The sequence below is a fragment of the Anoplolepis gracilipes genome, chromosome 7, assembly GCF_047496725.1.
Source record: "Anoplolepis gracilipes chromosome 7, ASM4749672v1, whole genome shotgun sequence".
Lineage (NCBI taxonomy): Eukaryota > Metazoa > Arthropoda > Insecta > Hymenoptera > Formicidae > Anoplolepis > Anoplolepis gracilipes.
The window spans coordinates 10,844,139-10,857,983 of NC_132976.1; the positions used below are offsets into that span (position 1 = coordinate 10,844,139).

The following is a 13,845-nucleotide window of genomic DNA, read 5'->3' on the forward strand; positions in this document are numbered from 1 at the left end:
TTGGTTTCGTATTAAAGAATATATATATAATGCATAAAAAAAACATGCAATACATTCTACAATAACAATATCAATTACTAGTTGTTTAGTATTATTTATATATTTATATTTAATATCAGCAAAGAAAATAATGCTACTTAAATATTTTAAATATGTTAACTAAATATGCTAAATAGCTAAAAAATAAAAATAAAAAATAAAAATCTACGTGCAATAATATATATTCGTGTTATAACTAATATTATGTGAAAGAGAGAAAGTAAAATAGAGGGAGAAGATAAATATATATAAATAAAATAAATCATTGTTACCGGGATAAATTATTTTTCAATAAAAAAATATTTTTTAATAAAAAATATTTGTTAGCTAACATTTTTTTGCTGATACTATAAATTAAATAAATATTGTTAGTAATTTAAAAAGAATTGAATATCCTAGAAATATTTTATTATAACTTAAAGTATATATATACACAAAGGATCTACTCCCTGGAAAAACATGGAGAATCGGAAATATTCAGGGATTTCTTTTGTATCTGGAAAAATCAGGGATGTCTCATGGAATTTTATTGGGATTCGCGGAATTTTTTTGAAAATTCTTTTTTTGATAATTTTGCTTTTCATCTTGTAAACAATCAGCTGTGTATGTGAAACTGGCGTCTCAATTTGTAGAAACTCATTAATTGTTGAGAGTGATGACTTTATTTTTATAATTCTAGAATTTTTGTTTAAACAAATAGTTCCGTTTTTACTTCGTGGAAACTCATTATTGAGAGTTTTGGCTTTATTTTTAATAAAATTATTTTTCTAAAATTCTTAGTAGATTAAACAAATAGTTAAAAGAATGGTCCGGGAAAAAGTTGAGACTCCAAATTCACTGCGCCTTTCACTTTGTCTTTCGATGATTTTTTTAGCATTCTTGTCAGATTTTACACGCTGCAGTGCTGCAATAGTTCTACAAAAAGTTCTATGTGTAAAAATTATTCGAATGTTAACTATACAAAAGATTGCCTGAGACGCTGGACGTAAATGAAATTTCATGTTATATCGGCTTCTAATTTATTTAATAAATATTCTAATAATTTTCACGTACATCTAGAACTTGATACAGAAAGCAGAAATGATTGCAAAACGACACAAAAAAAATAACATGAAATCTCATTGAAAGTCGATAGAGTAATCGAAATAAACACCAGTTTTATATCGATACGTTTAGCGTCTTGGCCAAATCTAATTTGTTTAATAAATATTTTAATAATTTTGATATAGTATAGATTTTGTATAGAACTCTCTCTCCCTCTTTTTCTCTAAAAATTAAAAGTAATGTCAGTATAATGAAGAATAACACATCTCATCAATTGAATATAATAGAATTATCGAAATATGATCAGCGTTTAATTTAATTAATATTCTAATAATTTTTACTTATAGAACTCTTTTATATAAGTATTGTAAAACTCCTAGAGCTTAAAGTCTAATAAGAAATGCTTAAAAAATCGTCGGCAGATAAAGTGAAACAAGGTGAACTTGACCTCTCAGTTTGTCCCGTATAAATATATATATATATATATATATATATGCATGTAATAAACAAATTTATTTTAGAGAAAGTTGTATTAAAAAGTTTTGAAAATATTCTTTTACTTGAAATTTCAAACAAAAATATCTGGAAAATCAGGGAATTTTCAGAGATTTTTTTTACAAGATTTGAGTAGACACTCTGATATATATATATATACATATAATCAATGATTTATATCATAAATTATAGATATATTTTTAATAATGTTACGTCACATTCGCATAAAATTTTATACTATTAATAGGATAATGCATTGCATTATAGTGGACAGTATTATAACATAATACATAAATAACTGAAAGTTATATTTTACGCTACAATGATGTGTAATCTCAATACTATCGAAAAATAATAGTAGAAATTTTTTTGTGAAAAAATTTAATTAAAACTAATTGCGTAATATCTTTAACAATTTTTTACACCAGCTGTAATATGACAAATAATTCTGCACCGGTATATTCTCACCCGGATAGGACATAAATGCGGCAAGTCTTCTAACTATCCGTTCAGTTTAGATGTTCGAGTAATTGCCGGAGGAAAGTTCGGTTTACATGCAAAACTTTCCTCGGCAAACCGAAGGATGCACACAAAGCCTCTCGAGCCGGAAATGAATAACCGGCTTCTATGAACTTGGCGCATGAAAGTGTTTCTATCTTTCCATGTATCAGGTGTTTTGCCAGATTTATTACTATTGATCGTTACATTTAATCAGTTTGTAAATCAAATTTTTCGCGATTATTTTTTATAAATCGGTCTGATCATTTCTAATCGTCACGGAAAAGAGTTTGTAAATTATTTTTTTATCGAAAATATCAAGATAAAAAGAGATAGGTAATTAAATAATTTTATTAATTATATAATATTATATAATATAATTCTAAAAACGTACTAAAAGATTTGTGCAAAATCATATTGAAATCTAGCAGATAAAAAATAAATTTTATTTAATTAACGATAAATTAAGTGATTAAAAAGGTTTTCTTTAAAAGGAATGTCTGCTTGAACAAATCAAGGAGGAAGCAATGAGATATTAGAATTGTCTAAAAATAAATGGCAGCATATATGTAGAAAGAAGAAAAGTGACTTGAAGCTTTTATAAAGGAAAGGTTATAGTTTTGTGAGTTTCTTCGCGTTGGAAAAAAAGTTCGAAACGACGTTGCGCTTGTAGAATCCGTAGGTGCTGGCGTGTTATCGTAGAACGAGAATAAGAAGTTAAGAAGGAGCAGGATAAAAGAGATTTTCGTAGCAGGAAGGGTGGGTAACGGGAAAACGAGTATTGTCCGCGCTAGAAGATCCCGTTTGTAGAAGAGAAAATGCGAGAGGGGATGACTTTTCGGCAAGGATGTGAGCGAGACAGTCGCATCGATCGGATTCTGTGCGACGTAGAAGTGCAATGAAAGACATCTTTAAGGGTAGTATAGCGGGGTCTATGATGGGGATGGAAACGGACGTCGGCAAAAGACGGAGAAAGGATAGGGAGCGCACGCGGGGTAGAAACTGTCCGCGCGACTATTTATGTAGCTCGCCTTTCAGAAACTTTGCAAGAACAATTTATTACGAATATAGGTGCCATTTGGAGAGTCAGAACTTTATTATGACATCGAGAACTTTATCTATGACCAAGGAGAACCAGTTTCCTTTATCGATGATAGCGAAACGTAGTAGTTAAATCGGATATAGTCCGCAAATCAAAATAGAAGCATTTTTCGTAAAATTTATAAAGAATGTGACAAACGCTTATGCTACGTTGCTGTATTTTTATCAACGGCATTTTCAATATAATATAAAAATATATATAAAGAGAGAACTAATTTATATGTAAAGTCAAAAACTTGTTTTGGTCAACAATTTTTATCGATTTTTAATTTTTATAGAAATTAATAATTTCAATAAACTATCAATTAAAAATTAAAGAAAATATTGACCTAAAAAACAAGCTCATAATTTTATATACAAAAATTAATTCTGTATCTATATTTTTACGTTGGATGTCGTGATAATTTTGATAAATTGATTATTAATATTTTACAACAGGTATTTCATATTTTTTAGAAATGATTGTAATATTCATTGGTTAATGTAAAAAGCATCAATGCATTAAAATTTGGATTAATTATTTATACAAAAAATACTGATAAAGTATAAACAGACTTTGAAAATTAAAATTGTAAAGAGGAAAAGAAATTAATTATTTCATTAAAATTTGCTTTTAATTAAAATTAAAAATATTCTAATTTAAAAAATACTACTAATGCATATTTAAAATTTTTATTTATAAAGAGAACTTCGAATTCTTCTTATAAAATCAATTTTATCATGTGTTGTCACATTACACTAATATAGAATGAGGCAACAGGTCAATGCTTTTAGAAGTTAGATCTGATCTATCTAAACTTAGTGAGAGAATTGATTAAGTGATAGCATAGCATAGGATAGGGCGAGACAAACCGTCAACAGTAATTAGACAAATGGAATGCAATCCATTATTAATAATAGAAATCCTTTGGACCATAATTTGTTGTGCTACATTAATAAAGGACATTATAAATTTTGCTGCATTAAATTTATCAGTTTTAAATTTTAAAATAATATTGAAAAAGTGATTTTATTAATATAGTGAATTGGATATTCATATCTTTTCTTGTACAATAACGTGGTAAGCGGTCGTTATCGTCAGTGATTATTTTCTATCACTCGAATTAGAAGATTCAATGATAGGGGAAATGACAAAATCCACTTGTTACATTGCCGACTTGCTTGAAGCTATGCCCATTTCTATAATGTAACGGTATCAGAAGCAAAGGGGTGATAGAAAGGAAAAAAGAACGGAAAAAGAGATATTGGTGAGAAAGAAAAGAAGATTTCCGAGTAGTAAAGAAAATAAGTGAAACAGTGATTGAGAAGAAGTGTGGATGAGCAAAGATATATAAAGTGTGTACATGTTGAAAACGATTATATTAAATATCAAAATCGTGTTTCTTGACAAAATTTTACCGTGAATTTTTTAAATAAAATTTTTTAATGAAAATTAAATTAACTATTTTTGATTACATTTTAATTATCGAATTTACTAACACACTTAATATCTTGCTGAGTAATGGTTTGGAGAACCAAGGTTCCATTGAATCAACTTTCTTGAAAAAAAATAAATAAATAAAATAAAATTTTATTGAAAATAAACAAACTTTATTAATATAATAAAATTTGTTAATATATTATTTGTGCTTTTTAAAATTCTGTCTATATATATATATATATATATAAAACTAGTATTTTTATAACTTATAAATTATTGTTATCTCGCAATTTTGAAATTATTCTCTTCAACTAAGAATTCTATTTAAACGATTGCGCGTTAGAATTAAAACACCCTGTAGGGAGAATAGCGGTTGCCAGGGCAATGAATCGCAGATTGACGCAGGCGTCGCGACGTCCGGCCGCGCGCTCACCCCGTTTCCCACCCTTCTCCTCCCCCGCGTTGAAGCGTGCCGCTGCTTAAAGCGTGCACCTCGCCCGGTCCACCCACCCCTTTCCTCTTTTCCATGACACAGACGGTTAAACTCGCGAAGTTTGCCGCATTATGATTTATACGAGAAAATTCCGTCGGAGGTGTCGGCTTTGTGGGCCAGAACTCAAATGTCTCTTTCGATTGATTTTAGAATCACTACTCAATTATATCCTTTATTTATATTTTCTTATGGATGAATATGCATGCTTTTATGTCACGGTATTCTTGCAATATTCCACCTTGCATAATCGTCAATTTTTGCTGAAGAATGCTCGAGATCAGCGCGACTGTTTTACAATAGTGTCGTATTTCATAGTAAGATTACATCTGTTTTTAATCAGTGATGATTAGATTTTTTCTTCGAAATCGCTTTTACAGACATATGTATACATTTAATTTGCCAATTTTATAATTTGAAGCTGCATTATTATAAGAGATCGATTGACGAAACGGTTTTGAATGTTGCATTCGGCTGCAGGCCGTATACTTTAGAAACCTCGGCGCATAAAGCTCTTACGTAACTATTGCGATCAATATTAGTTCGGATTAATTTATTTTGCGGAAGTTTTGGACTTAAATAACTCTTATAAAATTTAATCGGATTTCTAAAAGTCTCGAAGGTCGGTATATTTTCTTAAGAACCATGCAAAATCGAAGTTGACTTCAATCTTTGACTATATAAATTTGAAATTAAATTGTAAAGCAATCATGTAAGTTATTTGAATTTAAAATTTAAAGTGTAGAGTAATAAGACGTTATAAATAGGAGTAATCATATGCTATTTGTACTTTTGCCAATTATCTTTCTTCTCTTTGGTTTTTTCTTTTCTCTCTCTCTTTCGTATATATAATGGTTATTAATGTTTGTAATATGTATAATTTTTACACAGCTTTACATATAAAACTGGATATAAATATGATATTTTCATATTTTTGATGTAAAATGTTATTATTGTTATTAAAATTGTACGTGATCAATACATTGACAAAACAACACATTAAAAAAAATTGGTTATTATTGCTTTAAACTTTTATGCGTATAATTTATTTTAATTAGATCGTAACTTTTCTTTTACGATATATTTTAGCTTTAGATAGCTATATGTGTTGGTGTATACAGAAATATTTCAAAATAAATTTAAAAAATATTAAATATTTAAAGTGATTGTCTTAATATGTTTTTTAAGTATTTTATAGTATGCTATATAGAAAACACATACGAGGTCTATTAAAGTCAAAACGTGTCAGCTCTGAGCTGTATTCTTGTTAGCTATCGGATTGCGTCGCGAGCGTGTCGCGCTACCAAAGTTTGCCTCGCGGCTCGCGAGTTGCGTATGTTAGTACATAATGTGCATCCCCAGGGCAAGAAGGGAGCAGAGAAATAGAGAGAGAGAGAGAGAGAGAGAGAGAGAGGGGAGGCTGGAAAGGAGGATAGAAAGAGCCGCGCGCGCGGGATATACACAGCTTATGTCGCGGTAGCGTCGTCGTCGTAGTCGTCGTCATCGTCGTCGTCGTCGTCGTCGTCGTCGTCGTCGTCGTCGACGAGCGCGGTGGGGTTGGGTGGAAAAAGTTGGACGAAACTTGAAGGAGAAGTGGAGAAGAGGAAGCGCGCACAGGATATATGCGGAGGAAAGGGTGGCACGCTTTGCGCGGGCGAGGGAAGGGAATCGGAATGAAAGGAGGAAAATGGGAGAGGAAGAGGGGATTGGATCTGGAAAGAAGAGGGAAGTTCGGCGGAGACGCGCCGTAGGCAACACATCGTCGGGTTGCTACTGGTAAAACGTGGAAGCGCCGAAGGTGATCGCGACGGATAGTGGTAGTGGTAGCAGGAACGACGGCATCGGTGTCGGTGTCGGGGTGACGGTGATGGTAGTGGTGACGATGGTAGAGAGGTAGTGGTAGAGAGCGGCGTGTCCCGACGCGCCGGGAAAGTTTCGTCGAGAAACGCGCGGTGTGCGCGCGGAGTGTGAGAACGCGCGGCGAGCGAGAAAGAGGGCCAGGGAGAAAGTTGGGGGTGAGTTGAGCGCGGAGGGTGAGAGGCGCGGGATAGAGAGAGAGTTTGGAGCGAGAGTCCGGAGAACGGCAACGCGATGCGGAGGCAAGGTTTTCGTCTCCAGTTCCCGCTAAGCGGCCGACAGGTTTGGAACGAGCGCGGGCTACGCGGGTGCACGCTCGCGTGACACGCGGGCACTAACGTGTGTACCCCTATATCTGTTGTACATAGGGGGTACACGCACATAAGAGGGTACATAGCGTGCGCGTAGTGGCGTAGTGTCCCGCTAAAGGAGGACGACACACGTGGCGCGCGCTATCAACGGCAGAAACCTGACCGCGGTGACTTCTCACAACTGACCGGTACGCGAAGGGGTGGGGAGGAGGGGGGGGGTGTAGTCGGGATCGCTGGCGCGGGTTCACGCGTGCTACCGCGGCGGTCGAGTTCACGCGTGACACTACGGCCGCGGAGGGTCGCGAGCGAGCGAGCGAGGTCGACGAGCGCGCGATCACCCTCCACCGCGTCCTCGCCTCCTCTTCTCCTTCTTCGGTCGCGCGCCTTCTCCACCTCCTCCTCATCTTCCTTCTCCACCTTTACCGGCTCCTACTCTCGTTGCTCTTCGTCGTTCTTCGTCTCTCTCTTCCTCATGTTCTCTACCCCTAGTGAGATATTGATTTCCCTTAGCTGACTCCCACGAGGGCAGGCGGCAGGCAACCAGGTACGGCTACCGTACCACGACAGACAGTTTCCGACAATCGGAAAGAAACTATCGTATATGCACTTGTCGGTCTATGTTAAGAGGACCCAGCATTTCGTCCTTCTTCGTTTGTCCATCGAATGCAACTCGCGCGTGCTTTCGCGCTTCGTTCGATTACTACGATTACTACGATAGCACTTTTCTAAACATCCGCCACGTGCTTCATGCGCTCGCGCTATTGTCTCTCAAGATTTTCAATTAAATTCTTAATAGCAGGAAAATGGTTGAATGCGCTTATCATTATGATTCTGAATAATCGGTCTTTCAATTTCTGTATAATTTACTCATTATAATTGCGCATTAATAATTATAAACTTTATTAATTATTAATAATCAACTACATGATGAGCTGTTCGCGAAATATTCGCGCAATACATATGTGCATTAGATTACACATCAAAATAGTATTATATAATTGTGTGACAGGCGCAATTAATGATTACATACTTCATTCCTAAATATTTTCTTTAAAATGTGTAATTTTGAAACAAACACTCTCACAATTAGTAAGAGAAACGCGAGTTTAGTATTCAGCTCGCTGCTCAACCGAGAATATTAGTTTCTTCCTAACTATCTTCGCCGCTTCGTGAGTAAACGTTTTCGCGTAGCTGTTGTTTGATAATCTGTAGGTGTTTCGACAAAGTTTCGCCAAGTGCGCGACCATGTTGGTGCCTGCGCATTGCCGACGAATTCGCGAGAGAGTGACATAAAACTTTTTTATTTACCGCGTTCATGCTTACACACAGAGACAGATAAAGGGTGGACGGAGGGTATGGGGGATAGGGTTGTTCGGTGGTGAAGAGGGAACCGTTTCCCCTACTCAAAGTCTACCTACCTACCCCGTATGTATTTGCCAACCCCCACCCGGCCGCTGCCGCCTGCCGCTTTCCAGCAAAGTTTTCCGGAGATCCTGGAAACTGCGAGAAACGACAAGAGGGTGAAGAGGGGTCGCGCGCGCCCAACGGAGGGGAGAAGCGACGATCGCTCATCATCCCCTGTGCGCTCTCGCTAGCATCCCTTTTCAGTGGAACCTAGTAACGGGTTTGCTCTGTCGGTAACGCCAGAACGCGTGCCAGCGATAAACGTGTCGCGTGCTGGGCTGACGGAAGGGATGAGTAAAGTGGAGCACGACGCGAGATACGATTGTCGCGAGATGACTTGTTGTAGTCGCGTGGATCCTCCGATAGTTCGGAGATGTGCGAGACGTGATAACGTGTAAATCGCGCGGATACTTTGACGCATCACGAAATTTAATCAAGGTATGAATGCTCGAGGTATGAATTATTCGTTTTTATATTATAGAAGTAAAACGATAATCGCGGTGAAATGGATAGGAGTAACAAATAAATATTTTTCGAATAATGTATCGCATGCCATGCATTTTATCGTCTAATTTGATTTGATTGTTCTTTTGTGTCACGTGTGTCTTTCTATTAATAACTGTTTCAGCAATTCGAGAACTGATTGTAGTTTTATCAATATTTTGCACGTTTGATGTAATGTATATACATACATATTTTATTTCTTTTCAGAGATACTAGCTTTAGCAATATTATATCTACATCTTTTGCGTTTGAAAATTTATACTAATCACTATTGATAACAAAGTTGACAACTTTGTATTTTGTCAATTTTTAAATTATTTCTGATCTCCCATCACTTTGCATAAATTTTCGATTTTATCAAATCAAAGTATATTTGCATATATAATGAAATTGTTTGTATGAAAGTTGGGCAAAATACTATATTTATGCCGGAGTAAAGCCAGGTCAGCTGATCGTCTGCTAGTCCGACTATATAACGATGCTTGTTGTGAGAGTATCAACGCTTTTGATTATCGGGATTCCGTGCGCGCAGACTCAATGCGAGATTAATCCTCTGCGAGGGAACCCCTTTCACTTACCAATACCAACCCGTCGCATGTTCGAAAGTTTCGCGAGCGTCGAAAACTTTTGCGCTTCTCTTTTAACTGAACAAATTCTATCGAACAATTCTCGAAACCGAAAATTATAATTCACACCACACACACTATAGATTTGACATAAAAAAACGAACATAAATTGATTAATAATCATCAAAATCAAAATCCGTATACGATTATACAATTATACAATTTTATAATTTAAAGGGTTTTATGTGATCTTTAATATTCTCTCAGTATAGCTTTATATAAGGTGGTTTACATTTTATTATATTTATTGTGTTTACGCACAAGTTCTATTGTATTTATTTTATATTTTACATATGATATATGCGCATCTTTTTTAATTGCATGCAAATAATCTTTATCAATTTTTAGTTTCTATTTTTTCTATATTTATAATTGCGATATATATTTTCTTAATGTTAGTTTTATCTTTTTTCATTCTTATTTTACATTTAATAAAAAATAATTAACCGAATAAATATCTTTATTTTTAATTTTTAAAACACATATTTAAAACATTTTAAAACATTTTAATTTTTATATAAAAAGAAAAAGTTATTCTCTTACATATGTCAAATTAACTACATTTATATAATTATTTATGGATAGTATTATATTATAATAGTTATCATTTCACACAATCGCTGACATTTTTTAAATCTTGTTTTGCCTCAGACTTGCATTTCATTTACGTGTTGGACATTCATTTGATTCGCGCGCGAGATATTACGAAGAGTCTGCGTTTTCTTTGCTTTCGCGTATGAGATGGCACAAACGATAATTCCGACTGCGTTTAGTAACACATGTGACAGGGGCTTGATGCACGACGACAGAGAGGTACTAATTAAGCCGCTATCGTTCCGACTCTCGCGGTGTAATTCCGCGTTATTGGCATTGTGTTTCGAATTCCACCAAGTGGCTGTTGGCCGGGTGCTTTTGGGGTCCCTCGGAGCGTGGTCCGAGGCCTTTCAACCCCGATTCCACGCGCGTGCGTCTCGTTGTCATCGTTGACGTCGTCCTCGTCCTCGTCGTCGTCGTCGTCGTTGTCGACATTGTCGTTGACGCTTACGTCGTAATCCTTGCCGTTTCCTGTTGTCCTTCCTCAACGTATTTCAGGAGAGCACAAGCCGCAAATTAATTTCATTTTGCTTTGTATCTTTTTGTATAAACTTGTACTGTAGCAAGCAAGCTTTGTGCATTTCATCGTAATTCTGTTATTTTTTTCATGATATAAGTCATTAAAAAATGCACAATAATGGTCATAGAAATGAAAACCATTTATTAATTTAATTGCATGTGTAACTTTAGTACATATTTTTTATTTACGTTGAAAGTTTAGAAGTAACAGGTAGACTTTTGTATCGGGAATACAATGATTGTAGCTTTCATTAAAGATACAAGTGAAAAGAGAAAAGCAGTCTTTTGTCTATAACGTTGTGCAAAATAATAAGTTAATTATGTTGTTATTTATCAACGGATTAAACTTCATCTTATGCGTATATTTATATCGATTTTCAAAAACTCTCCATCTTCTGTTTAATATGTTTTTATGTATGTATATGTACATGAAAACATCATATATACATACATGGAAGACTTTTTATCCATTAGTGTTATTGATATTTGAAATTTTCGCTAATATTTATATGAATCAGTAGTTTAATTAAATTAACGCTATACATTATACAAATAATAAAAACAAGAATTGTACGATTAAAAAATTCATTTTTAAGTATAAATTAATTTAATTTAACCGAGCAAATTTATTTTTAAATTTATTATAAAATTATACATATATAAAATATATATAATATTTATTATAAAATAATATACATACATTTATACTAAAAAACGCGGCAAAAATGATGAAAATAACGTGTAGCATTTTTCTATTTCCATAAAAGCTATTTTGAATATAAGCCATATTTCTCTTCTTATTTCATTTTAGTTCAGCGCACAATAACATGTTACACGCATACAGACGCAATGATAATAGAAGATAATAGAAGATAAAGTAAGAGGAATGTAAATTTAATAGATAAGACTTAAATAATGTATTCTAAAATAGGTAATTTAAATAATGCATTCTAGTTAAACATTCATAAGAGATTTAAACTTAAGGTTTTTTAAATATGGACGGAAAATCTTTAAAACGTTAATACGCATCAATAAAGATGCTAACGCGTGATATTTGTACAATGGTACAGAAAAGGTTTAAAAAGTTCGATATCAAAATCGATTGGAAAAAGAAATAGTGAAAATCGTGTGAAAGTTTTTAGAACAAGAACGAAATAAGTTTTACGAAGAACATTTGATCTTCGTAATTCTTCCGAAATATTTTGTCACAGGTTATAAAGGGATTGCAAACATTTCACCTTTACTGTTTTTATTTTTTTCCTCTTAATCTCTTTTTTTTTTTTTTTTTTTTTTTTTTTTTGTATTCGATAAATGTCATTCGGAGAAAGTTCGGAGTGCCAGTACCTTACTACAACGCAACTTTCCATGTCATATATTTCGTTGCGATAGAAAGAGTACGAATCTGTCATAGTCATCCGCATCTTCTGGACAATTTCCTGTTTTCAATAACGTGTTCACGCACGCTTTTCTGTCGTGAACAGTATTTTTGTAGGAAATTTTGCTAAAAATGCGAGTGGAAAATCTAGGTCGTTAAAGTCTTTGTTTGCCGGAAGAACTGACATTTTAGAATGAGCGATAGCGTCGATATCTCAAGCTTCGGTATCCGTTCGGTCGTTGTCGTCGTGCTGACTCTCGGCGAAAAGATTCGAGAGATCGTCGAGAAGTTGCGGATGTCGGGACAGACGAATGGGAAGTAACGAAGAGCCAATCGTGCGGCTATAATAGCCACGCAAAACTAGTCGAAGAAGTATTGGCAACGAGACATCGAGTGCCCGATCAACTGAGACTTAGTTTGCGTAAATAAGAGATAAAGAGAGAAAGATAGTTGGAAATCATCTCAAAAGTATATCCGGTTATTTGCGATTAATATATTGTCATGTTTTGTTTCAGCAACGTGATTTATAAATGTAATGAGTCACATGAGAAATCATAAGAATAAAGTATACGTTCTTGCAGAAAATAAAAGAGAAAGCCTTTGCTTTAAAGCGATAGCATAAAATAAAAGCATATTTCACGTTTCGCGCATGAATAATTCTTCACTTTTATTAAGTATGCTTTGTTTTTTTTTATTTAATTGGTTCTTGAGTTTTAATTTATCATTCTTTGTTCTTTAGCTACTAATAATCTAATTATATGAGCATGTTTAGAATCGTAATACAACAATTTGTAGTTTATAATATGTATATATAGTTTTTAAAAATATATTTATTTTTATTCATATATTTTTATAGCATTTGTTCAAATCTATCCTTTTCGTAGATTGCTACAATATTATGCATGTGTAAATTTAATAGTATCTAATTTATAATAATAGTATTTAAAGAAAAAAATTTTGTAATATTATTATTCTTTTTATTAAAACGCATCGGAAAACGGTGTTAATTTTAGCAACATACGTGCAAGTTTCAATTGTTAAGAATTTTTAGACCGTTCGATACGAACGTTCGGCTAAAACAATGATTTTGGTACCATTCTCAGTCTCGGCCTCTCACTCTCAAACTTGCAGCATCGGCATCAGCCCTCTCGCAGCAGTGAGAGTGGGGAAGTTTACGTCGTAAACTTCAGGTCTTAAGGGTGGAATTATAGTTCGGCGGAGCGAGCGCCGCGCAACGCAGTTGTTACCACGACGAGCGCTTTAAAAGTTGGTTCCGGGTCTTCGTGTTAGTTCGAGGGGGAGTAGGGAGTGGATTCCGGGAGGTTGGAAAGCGCGGGACGACGTGAAAGGAGCGAGAAGGGGATGGAGACGCGGTTAAGTTGCCAGGAAACTTTGGTAAAACTGAAAAGTTAATTTCGTCGTGTTAAATTACTCGAGCGCCCGGGCATTAAACTTGCAAAAGTTGGTCGGATGACTGAAATACGTATCCTCCCTTCTCTCTCCTCTTCCTTCCTCACCTTGCCTCTATTCTTTTCCTTTTTGCTTTTGCCCCTGCTAATTGATCTAAG

The 13,845-nt window shown here is 34.6% G+C and overlaps 1 protein-coding gene across 3 annotated transcripts in view; it reads left to right on the plus strand.

Annotated features, from left to right (window-relative positions):
• The window catches only part of LOC140668098 (uncharacterized), a 288,817-nt gene that overhangs the window by 1,136 nt on the left and 273,836 nt on the right, over window positions 1-13,845 (plus strand). The window contains exons 1-2 of one of the 3 annotated variants that reach the window (XM_072896709.1): window positions 6,819-7,443; window positions 8,864-9,112. The exons of 1 other annotated variant lie outside the window; for it this stretch is intronic. The gene's annotated coding sequence lies outside the window, so the exon portion shown is untranslated. Of the gene's footprint in view, window positions 1-6,818; window positions 7,444-8,863; window positions 9,113-13,845 lie in introns of those variants that run through there. One more of the 3 variants, XM_072896708.1, reaches the window with a different exon arrangement.